Raw genomic sequence first — 11552 nt, 5'->3', positions numbered from 1 at the left:
CAACCAATCAACTGCTCTGTATGTGTTTATAGTATGCAATTTATAAATGTTACGTCAATGCTGATTGGTTTCCATGGGAAACTTCTCCACTGGCTCACTTCTCCACTTTTATCACTGCTTAGTACATGTTCCCCATAAGTCTGTTGGAGAGGCTCAGACGGGGGCCAGGTCCAGATACCCCACCTTCCCCATTGCAGAGAGCCATCCAGGGAGAGAGAGAACTGACTGCTGCTGCAGCAGCATCTCTCCCCAGCCCAGCACAAGCTGCTCAGTGCTTTGTGCTGAATTGGGGAGAGGCAGTTGCAGGGCAGTCAATCCTCTCTCTCCATGCGTGGGGGGAATGAGCATTCATTTCCGCTTTCTTGTGCCTGCCGAATTGAGCACCAGTGCCCCCTATGTATGGCGAGTGCGCCTGCTTCGCGGCCAGATGGAGAGCATGATTTTTATTTCTGCAGTGGGGTACACTGGTATTCCACAGGGAATAACATTGGGGTGTAGAGTAGGATCTTGATCCGAGGCACCAACAGGCTAAAAGTTTTGACTGTTTCAAGGATGCTCACACTGCCTCCTCTATAACCCCGCCTCTGTGCACAGGAGCTCAGTTTGTAAGTTGGTGCCTGGAGTGCAGGCAGCTAACAGGCAGGGCTGCTCCAGCAGCTCTAAGCAGAGCTAAGAAGATAGACGACTTCAAGGGCTGCAGCAGAGGCACTCTAGTGCTAGATATCATTCTGATATTTCCTGCTGCAGCTCCATCATCTTCCCCAGCGGCGCTGTATACTCCCGCATCCCTGGTTGCCGGGTACTTACAGCGGAGGCTCCGGCTCTTCACCCAAGGCACACACACTAACCAAGGTTCTCCGGGACCGCGTGGCCGCACTCAGGGAGGAGGTAAGAGGGTCCCCCAGGAGGGACCCGCTGGAAATCACGGCCATTAGGAGGCGTGCGCTGGCGTGGACACTGTGGCAGTACAGGGATCCCACTAGACCACCAGGGCAAGGGCACAGGTCTGATTAGGCTATAATCCATTTTATTAAGGCCCGCAGCACCCGGTTGTGAAGTCCAGCAAGGGGATAAGGCTCTGGCCTGTAGCCACTCCCCAAGCCCCTGGCGCCATTTAGAGTAAATGTTCCCGCCCTGGAGCTGCATCTCTCTGTCTCCCTCACTCCCTGTCAGCGTTTGGGCGCCATTACACACAGCTGCGCTGATTCTGGGACTGCTGGTTGATGCCTCCTCTGTAAAGCCGCCTGCATCATCAGCGCTGTGCAGTTACAGGACACTTAAGTATTCTACATGTCATTTAGACAGTGTTAGTTAAGAACAAGTGCATACTTCAGGGTTATTTAGTACAAGTACCCTGTGATATTCATCCAGTTTTTACTGTGCATTAATATATCTGTTTATATACATAGCCTTACTCAGTAATAGTATTGCTGGTCCAGTGCAGTTTTATTATTTGTCATAATTCCTGCATTGTACATGTGCATATAGCTGATGGGTGATCTCTACTCCGTGTATCTCACTCCTACTGCTATCCCTATATTCTGTAACCTGAGGGGGCTCCGTACCTCAGGGTTATTAGATAATATAGGTATTTCACAGGATATACGTATTTTGTATTTTTCTCTGTGTTTTTCAGTCACATTTTACCTCAGAAATCCTCTGTTTGTGCTGTCACACTGTGTTAGGTATTATGGGGGTCATTCCGAGATGACCGTAGCTGTGCTAAATTTAGCACAGCTACGATCATTCACACTGACATGCGGGGGGACGCCCAGCACAGGGCTAGTCTGACCCGCATGTCAGTGCCGCCCACCCCACCCCCCCAGCGGCGATGCCTTTGCACTTCAAGAGTAGCTCCAGACCAGCGCAGCATTAGCGTGCTGGCCGGGAGCTACTCATAGCTCCCCGGCTGCGTGTGATGTCACGCAGCCGCTGCGGCCCGCCTCCCGTTCGGACCGGCCACGCCTGCATTGGCCGGACCACGCCTATGAAACGGCGGCCAAACGCAGCCATTCCGCCCCCCGCCCAGCGACCACCTCTGCCTGACAATCAGGCAGAGGCAATCGTAGCAGCCCGACAGCCCTCACCCATCTGGCATGCGCCGATGTACTGCGGCGCTGGCGCATGTGCAGTTCTGACCCGATCGCACCGCTGCGAAAAACTGCAGCGTGCGATCGGGTCAGAATGACCCCCTATATTTGCTGATATTGTACTGTGTCGCCCGTGGTTTACACTTTCATATCATGGCAGCTACAGGGAACGATGGGTCTGGGGCTGATTCCGCCATGCGCGGATATGATGTCCCGGATGCATTGGAGGATAACATGGCTGCGGAGGGTTCAGGTTTTGGGGGTTCTGTACCCCCCAGTCAGTTTGTAACAACGGGGGCACATCAGGGCCCGCCTTGGGCGGCCTTTTCTAATTTACTGACTATGCTGGTAACTAGATTTGTGCCCCCTATGGGACCTCCTGTGTCTTATCAGCCTTCTATGGTCCCTGCGGTTAATCCGCCATGAACAGATGCTCTGTCTACTCAGTTACAGCAATTGAATAACTCTTTGGGTAAAAGTGTTCCTGACCCTCGCCCGCCTAAAGGGGGGTACTGACGGGAGAGATGTCTTGAGCGATCTTAACACAGACTGCTCAGCACACATCTCCCCAACGCTCAGCACAGCGCGATGTGCTGAGTGAGGGGATGTATGGATGGGGGCCTGCTCACTTCACACAATGGCGAAGTGAGTGACCTGCTAGAATGAGCCTGCATGCAGGTTCAATCTAGCACCGGCGATAGCGATGCGTGGAGCCGCGCATTACTATCGCTGTGGGGCATACACACAGCAGATCCGTGCTTAAAATCTAAGCAATCTAGTCAGATTGCTTAGATTTTAAACACGGATCTCTCTGTGTGTGCCCCCCTTAAGAGTAAACCTAAGAAGTTCTCTGAGCGGGCTTTTACTTCCTCTCAATCCACGCATGTTCCGGATACCTCTTCCGATGAAGATGGCGTGTATACTGACCCCTCAGACTCTGATCATGACGTTTCTGATAGGGAATCTGTTTCACAGGTGGATGTTCCTGATCTATTAGAAGCTATCAGGCTCATTCTCCAGATTGGTGATGATCCTGAGCCTGCTACTCCATCTAAGAAACCGGACAGGTTCAAACATCAGAAGGTTACTAAATTAGTTTTACCTCATTCTGACCACTTGGTTGACATACGTCAGGAATCCTGGGAGAACCCAGGAAAGAAATTCACCCCGATCAAGAAGATGCTAGCCCGCTATCCCCTTGTGGCAGAATTGAGTAAAAATTGTGAAATGCCACCGCCGGTGGATTCACAAATCGCTCGACTGGTGGTGTCATCTGCTCTGCCTGTCACTACCGTCACTTCTCTCAAGGAACCGACGGATAAGCGGGTGGAGTGCTGCTTAAAAGCTATCTATATCCTTACAGGGGCTGCGCATAGGCCCACCATTGCGGCTACTTGGGCAGCAGAAGCTATTGAGGCGTGGGCTCAAGAAATAGAGGCTGAGGTTCCGTTCAATTTTTCTGAACATGCCAGTCCATGTCTCTCTTATATTGTCGCGGTATCTCATTACATTAAAGAAGCAGCTTCAGATGCAGGTGTTCTGGTGGCCAAGGCTGCTACGACATCCATTTTGGCTTGCCGTATTCTCTGGTTGCGGTCCTGGTCGGTAGACTTGGACTCTAAGAAAACCTTGGGGGTGCTCCCGTTTAAAGGAAACATCCTCTTTGGTGAGGATCTCAAAAAGATTGTCGCTGACTTGGCGTCTGCTAAGACTGCATGTCTACGTAGTACTACTCCTTCGACCCCGAAGGCTAAGAGTACTTCCTTTTGTTCCTTTCGCAAATGGTCAGGCGTATCCGAAACAGTGTCGCACTTCCAAAACCACCAAGCCCAAGCCTAAACGTGCCTGGGCTGCCCGTCAGCCGGCTTCCAAATCTGACAAGCCTGCGGCATGACGGGGTGGGCCTCCCCCTGGGGGATCCCAGGGTGGGAGGCCGACTTCTACAGTTCACCCAGGTATGGTTGCAGACCACTTCGGATGCTTGGGTGTGGGAAGTCGTCACTCACGGATACACTATATCCTTGAAGACACGTCCCCCTCCTCGCTGTTGCCTGACGGACATCCCTTCAGATCAGGTGAAGGCAACAACTCTCCGTTTAGTGGTGCAATCCCTCCTGGACACCGGAGTGGTAGTGCCGGTGCCTCTGGCTCAGAGGGGCAAGGGGTAGTATTCAACGCTGTTCCTAGTTCCCAAACCGAATGGTTCCTCCCAGCCCATTCTCAACCTCAAATCTTTGAACAAGTTTGTGATGGTCTCCAAGTTTCGTATGGAGACCCTTCGCTCTATTGTCCTGGCTTTGGAACCAGGGGACTATATGTTATCCCTAGATATACAAGATGCTTATCTGCATATCCCTATTGCCATGTCACATCAGCAATACCTGTGGTTTGCTATTGGCAATCTCCGTTACCAATTCTGGGCCTTACCGTTTGGTCCGACCACGGCTCCGCAAATTTTCATCAAGGTCATGGCAGTTATGACGGCTTCACTCCGCCGTCGGGGCATCTTGATCCTGCTGTATCTGGATGATCTGCTGATCCTATCCAATTCCCCAGATGTTCTCCTCCATCATTTGGATCTGACGGTCCAGTTTCTGCAAGCCCACGGGTGCCTCATCAACTAGAAGAAATCATCCCTGGTCCCTGCCCAGAGCATGGTTCATCTGGGAGTGTTGTTGGACACACACAACCAGTTTTTTTTTTGTCCCAGGAGAAAGTCCTGAAGCTTCAGGACAAGATATGTTGCTTCCTTTCTCGTCCGCGTGTGACGATACACTCTGTGATGCAAGTACTAGGCCTCATGGTGTCGGCTTTCGACATGGTGGAGTATGCTGAATTTCATTCCCGCCCTCTGCAGAAACTGATTCTTGCCAAGTGGGACGGCCTTCCTCACTGGATCAGGTCTCAAATGATCTCCTTGTCCCCGGAGGTCCATCTTACACTGACGTGGTGGCTGTAGGACCAACGATTGAGCAAGGGTCATCCTTTCTGGATCTCCAACTGGGTTCTTCTAACAACGGATGGCATTCTGAGGAGTTGGGGCGCGGTGTTGGAGCAACACTCTCTTCAGGGTCAGTGGACCAGGTAGGAGTCTCTCCTCCAGATAAACATTCTAGAATTGCGGGCAGTGTTCAATGCTCTGAAACTGGCCCGGCATCTGGTACTGAACAGGCCTGTTCAAGTACAGTCAGACAATGCCACCATGGTGGCGTACATCATCAAGGCGGCACTCGAAGCCGCATGACAATGATGGAAGTGTCAAAGTTTCTTCAATGGGCGGTACGCCATCTGCCAGCCATATCGGCAGTGTTCATTCCGGGGGTCCTCAACTGGGAAGTGGACTTCCTCAGTCATCAGGACGTACACGCCGGAGAGTGGAGCCTTCATCCAGAAGTATTTCAACTCCTAGTGGACAAGTGGGGCCTACCAGATGTAGACCTGATGGCGTCTCAACACAATCACAAAGTTCCGGTCTTCGGAGCAAGAACAAGGGATCCTCAAGCGGCGTTCGTGGACGCACTGGCAATTCCATGGAACTATCGGCTGCCGTACGTGTTCCCTCCGGTGTCACTCCTCCCCAGAGTAGTGAGGAAGTTCAAGCAAGAAGGAGGAATCCTTCTTCTAATAGCTCCAGTGTGGCCCAGACGGCATTGGTTCTCAGACCTTCAGGGTCTGTCACTAGAGTGTCCTCTTCTGCTTCCGCAATGACCAGACCTCCTCGTTCAGGGCCCTTGTGTTTACCAGGATTTGGCCCAACTGGCTTTAATGGCGTGGCTCTTGAAGCTTCCGTACTGAGGGCCAAAGGATTTTGTGAGGCGGTCATTCAAACTTTGTTGAAGGCCCGTAAGCCGGCTTCTGCTCGGATTTACCATAGGGTCTGGAATTCTTACATTGCTTGGTGTGCATCTAATAATCATGACGTTTACAAGTTTAGTACGGCCAAACTTTTGGCCTTCCTACAACAGGGCCTGCACTTGGGCCTTCGGCTGGCCTTCCTCATGGTTCATATTTCTGCCTTGTCGGTATGGTTTCAGAGAACAATTGCGACTCTGCCTGATGTTCATACATTCACTCAAGGTGTTTTACGGATTCAACCTCCCTATGTCCCACCTGTGGCTCCTTGGGATTTGTGGGTGGTTCTGGAGGCTTTGCAAGAGTCTCCGTTTGAACCTCTTTAATCCGCGGACTTTAAGTGGCTTTCCCTCAAGGTCTTGTTTCTGCTGGCTATTGCCTCTGCTAGACGGGTATTAGATTTGGGTGCTTTGTCTTGTAGGTCCCCGTATCTGATTTTTCACCGGGACCGGGTGGTTCTTCGAACGCGCCCTGGTTATCTACCCAAGGTGGTGTCTTCTTACCACCTTAACCAGGAGGTTGTGGTTCCGGCCTTTGTCTCTCCGGATTTATCTTCCAAAGAGTGGTCTTTGGATGTGGTACATGCTCTCCATATCTATGTGAAGAGGACAGCCTCCGTTAGGAAGTTTAATTCTCTCTTTGTACTGTTTGGTTTTCACAAATGTGGCTGACCTGCTAACAAGCAGACCTTGGTCAGATGGATTAGAATGGTGATTGCACATGCCTTCCAGCTCCTGCTGCCATCAAAGCCCATTCTACTCGGTCTGTTGGACCTTCTTGGGCGGCCCGTCATGGTGCGACCCTTGAACAATTGTGCAAGGCGGCTAAGTGATCCTCAGTGAACACGTTCATAAGATTCAATGCCTTCGATACTTCTGCCTCCCAGGATGCTTCCTTTGGACGCCGGGTTCTTGTGCCTGCTACAGTGCATCCCCTCCCATAAGGAACTGCTTTAGGACATCGCCGATGTTATTCCCTGTGGAATACCAGTGTACCCCGCTGCAGAAAAGGAGATTTATGGTAAGAACTTACCCTTGTTAAATCTCTTTCTGCGAGGTACACTGGATTCCACAGGGCTCCCACCCTGACGCACTTAGCTCTTTGAGTTGGTATGGCATTAGCTGCTGATACCTTCTCATGTCGTGAGTATGAGGTGTCTGTGGCTACTAACTGTTGTTGTCTCTTTTACCTGCTACTGCATTGGACTGGTTAACAAAACTGAGCTCCTGTGCTTGGAGGCAGGGTCATAGAGGAGGTGGCGCTGAGCATCTTGGGAACAGTCAAAGCTTTTAGCCTGTTGGTTCCTCGGATCAAGATCCTACTCTACACCCCGATGTTATTCCCTGTGGAATCCAGTGTACCTCGCAGAAAGAGATTTAACAAGAGTAAGTTCTTACCATAAATCTATTTTTTGCTGACCACACCTACCTCTTTGTCCACGCTCCATCCTTTCGGAGCACCTATCCCTGGATATGATTTTTAATACATCTGGGTGATAATGTCAAAAACTCAATAAATATGAATGCATTTTCATTCTATTACAGTATTATCTGCATTGCCCATAGTGTCCTTTATGCTGTTTTTAACAAACATGTGTGCGTATGTCTGTATGTATGTATGATAGATAGATAGATAGATAGATAGATAGATAGATAGATAGATAGATAGATAGATAGATAGATAGATAGATAGATAGGTGATGTGGTGGGTAAGTCCAGCTGCCCCAGAGGGGGGGATATTTAGCGATTTATGGGCACCAAAATTAAATAATATTTTGCCCCCCCACCAAAAAGTTGTGGGTCCCCTGTATGTATGTATGTATGTATGTATATATATATATAGAGAGAGAGAGAGAGAGAGAGAGAGAGAGAACATAAACAGGGACTGCACTCTGCAGGTCACATTCAAATAATAACGCGACTCTGTGTCACAGTCAGCGTTTCTGGGAAACTTATCCCCTTTATCAAGACAGCAATACATGACACCTAAAATTTTTGCCCTTCAAAATGTAAATATACCCTCCACTGATTGGGTGCAGGATGAAAGAAAAAACACTAGGATTTATTTGCAACATGATTGACAGTCAGGGACTGTTTGGGGGAGGTAAGAGGGAGTGGTGCCAAAAATACAAGCGTGTCACGACTACTTTCGGGGCATGTCTCAGGCAGCAACTGCGGTCCCACAAGCAGAAAATATGGTGCCAGTGTCTCAGTTTCTGGAGCCATTTTGCGTGATCCTAGGGTTACTCAGTTGGTCCATTATTGATGCAACTGTGACCAAGGCTGTGTCTTTGTGGCTGTGTATGCAGCTGATAGAAAATCCCAGCATCTGAGACATTTTCATATTTTTGCACAGTAGCTGCGTAGAAAGACGCAGTTGCAAATTCATTATCGTACAACAATGAATCAGGCCCTTAATTTCTGGTCAATTAAGAAATGGTGAGGCCAGGGACGGATTGGCCACAGGACTCACAAGGAAGATTCCTGGTAAGCCGACGTATCTGTGGGACCTCTTTTGTTTGTTTTCAAATGGCCTCTCCCCCCACATGACAGGCAGCCCACCACACTCAGTACACTGCATTGTACCCATTCATTCTGTTATTCCATCTCTGCAGTACAGTAACTCTGCCATCCAGTGATGCTGCCATGGCTACACGGTATGTTATACCTCTTGTGCTGCCCATGTCAGGCCACTTCTACTAAATTTTACAGGGACACATTTAGTTCCCAATCGACCCCTGGTCTCATGCATAACTGCAGCAAAAGATGCAAGGAAGGCCTCATCTGCGTACAGTCAGGCCCTATGAGGAAGGATCCCGCTCCCCTCAACAGACCCGACCCCCTTGTCAGACCACACCCCCATTAGGGCTGCTTCCATAAATTTCCCGGGCTGATTTTCCATCCCAATATGCCCTTGGGTGAGGCCAAGGGAGTATCATTGTTGGGTTGTGCTTAGGGCATCAACTGGCCTTAATCCAGCCCTGTACCAATAAATTGCAAAGGAACACTTTTTAGGTTAAAGCATCCTTTTTTTATTTCTGTGATATATCTGGTCACTGCAAACTGCCAAAGCAAAAGGTTTAGTGCTTGCCAGGCCACTAAATATTAGCCACAGCTTTGCATGATGAAGCCTGTCACCTGTACACACTGCCCAAAAGCATCATCTGACCACGTTTACCAACATGTCCTAGAATGACCCTATCAGTTTCAATTGGATAATACTGTAAATCAGTGGTTCCCAAACTGTGTGCCGTGGCACCCTGGGGTGCCGCGGGACACTTGCAGGGGTGCCTAAGGTTGGTGGTCAAGGACCAATTCAAACTATTTATTGTCAATTTAATAGGCAAAATTTAATAGGCAAAACCAGTGCTGGTAGCTGCCAATTATAAAATATGTGGACAAACAGAAGCAAATCTTGTCCCTCACCACACAACTGACCCTAAGGATGACATATAAACATAATTTACTTAATCTAATAATTGTTTCTAATGTTCTCAATAAGAAACTTGTGGCCTAGGGGTGCCGTGAAAAAAATATCTGACACTCCAGGGTGCCGTGACTCACAAAAGTTTGGGAACCACTACTGTTAATCATCATATGAACAACATAACCAGGCTTGGCTTATTAACCAAGTAGATAGAGTTGCAGTGTAACCAGTAGCGGATTTACTGCTAGGCAACACAAACAGGCATCTAGGGCCCGGAGGGTCCCAAGGGCCCGCCTGCTCGCTCACCCGCCACTAACGCTTACCTGCCAATACCACTGCTGACCCCAGAGTGTTTAGGTGGCAAGCGGCAGCCGCTGTGAATACGCATAGACCTGTGATGCTGGGTAAGTCTATGGCGCATTGCCATGCATGCGTATGGGAGCCGGCACTAGAGTGCACTGGAGTACCCGAATGAATTTGCGGGCGGCCACAGCAATACGCGGATCGCAATCCACAACTGAAATACTGCAGGATTAATGAAGTATATAAACCACTGACTAGGTCAGCAAGCAGTACTGTATGTAGCACACCCTTGAAAAACAACCCACACACTTTTGCAGGATCTTCTGCAGGATAGTGTATCTATTTTTCTGTATGCACATTTGTACGCTTTTTTTTCTATGCTTTACAATTTCCATTTCTTGCATTATGGTGCTCCAAGCATCTGAGATGACAGGCTGCAAGTAGAAACGACCAGTCTCTATAGTCCACTCCTCATTCATGTATCCCCACTCACTTGAACACACAATAAGGAGCAGTTCGCCAGCTGACACCCTGGGACCTACGGACATGTATGGAATTACTTGGTGAGTACTATACCATACCATAATGGTCAGCACAATTGTGTTTCCAGGAGAGCGAAATGACAGCATAGGAATGGAGAGAGTTAAACCTCCTGTGAGGGGTGGACCTAACTGTGTTGAAAAGTATAGCCAATGATAGAGAGGGGAGGGATCAGTATATATAGGGATGTATAGCCTAGCTTAGTCTCTCTTGCTGCTGGTTTTCCTTCTGGTGAGTGTTGCTGATTTGCACATGCACTAGAGTATACCTAGCTGCTTAGATTATTCTATTACTTTCATTGTTCCCTGTATACACAGCGTAGGTCACCCTCCTCTCTCAATTCCCTTCATATACTGTTTGGAATGGCCGCCTCCCGCCCTCTCCGCTCTGCCGGGACCCCAGCTCGCTACCGCTCTGCGGGCGGTGATGCTGGGTCCGCAGATGGGCCTGCGGGCTCATCGGCCCGTTCCCCGTCCGCCAGCGCCGGCGCGGGTCACCGTGCAGCGGTGGCCGGGCGGACTCGGTCTTCCCTGCCCCTGGCTCCGGATCCGGTGCTAACCTCCGGCCGCGGGCGGCAGTGGGGGCTGGGGGCACGGGGGGGCCGATCGGAGGTGGCCGGGCACCGGCTTTCACCTGCTCCTCTTGCGGGTGAGGCGCTGTTGCTGGGAGCGGGTACCCGCGGGTGCGTGAGTGCGCGCCTGAACGAGCAGCCTGCGGGGGCTCCCATCACAGCTTCCCACCCGTCCCCCTTGTCGCGGCCGCGGACTGTTGCCGGGCGAGGGGGCCGGGGCGGGCGGAGGACGGCGGCGGGACGGACGAGGCCTGTCGCGGGGCCTCGTCCGGCAGTTCCTGCTAGTGGGGATGGAGACGCTGGGAGGACGGTGGCGGGAAGCGGCGGGCCGCGCGCACGGGGTGCGCGCACGCCCGCGCTCTCAGCATGTGGCGCCATTCGCGCACGTGTGCGCGCAGCGGCACCACCAGTTTCAGCATCTCCCCTGCTGCCTCCCTTACTGCCGGAGCTCGGCGGGGAGCTGCGGCGGGGGAGGCGTCCCATGATAGGGAGCACCAGCATGGAGCCCCGCAGCAGTGCTTACCCTGCAGATGGGGAGAGCTCCGGCCGCGGGGGGGCAGGTAGCAGACACTCCAGCTTTAGTGAGGGCCAGCGGGCGCAGGCTAGCTCGGAGGATTGGTGGGGGACCGCACCAATTGTGGTCGGGGGGGCCAGCGGCTTGCCGGCAGGCCAGGCGGGGCTTTGGCCGTTGCGTCCCATGTTGGCACCTGCCGGCAGACAGGCCAGGAGAAGTGCGACCGGCATCTGCGGGGGCTCCCGCCAGTGCCGGA

This window comes from Pseudophryne corroboree, chromosome 5 (assembly GCF_028390025.1).
Source record: "Pseudophryne corroboree isolate aPseCor3 chromosome 5, aPseCor3.hap2, whole genome shotgun sequence".
NCBI classification, from domain to species: domain Eukaryota; kingdom Metazoa; phylum Chordata; class Amphibia; order Anura; family Myobatrachidae; genus Pseudophryne; species Pseudophryne corroboree.
The sequence above is the reverse complement of the archived record's forward strand: the minus strand, read 5'-3'. Positions refer to the sequence as shown.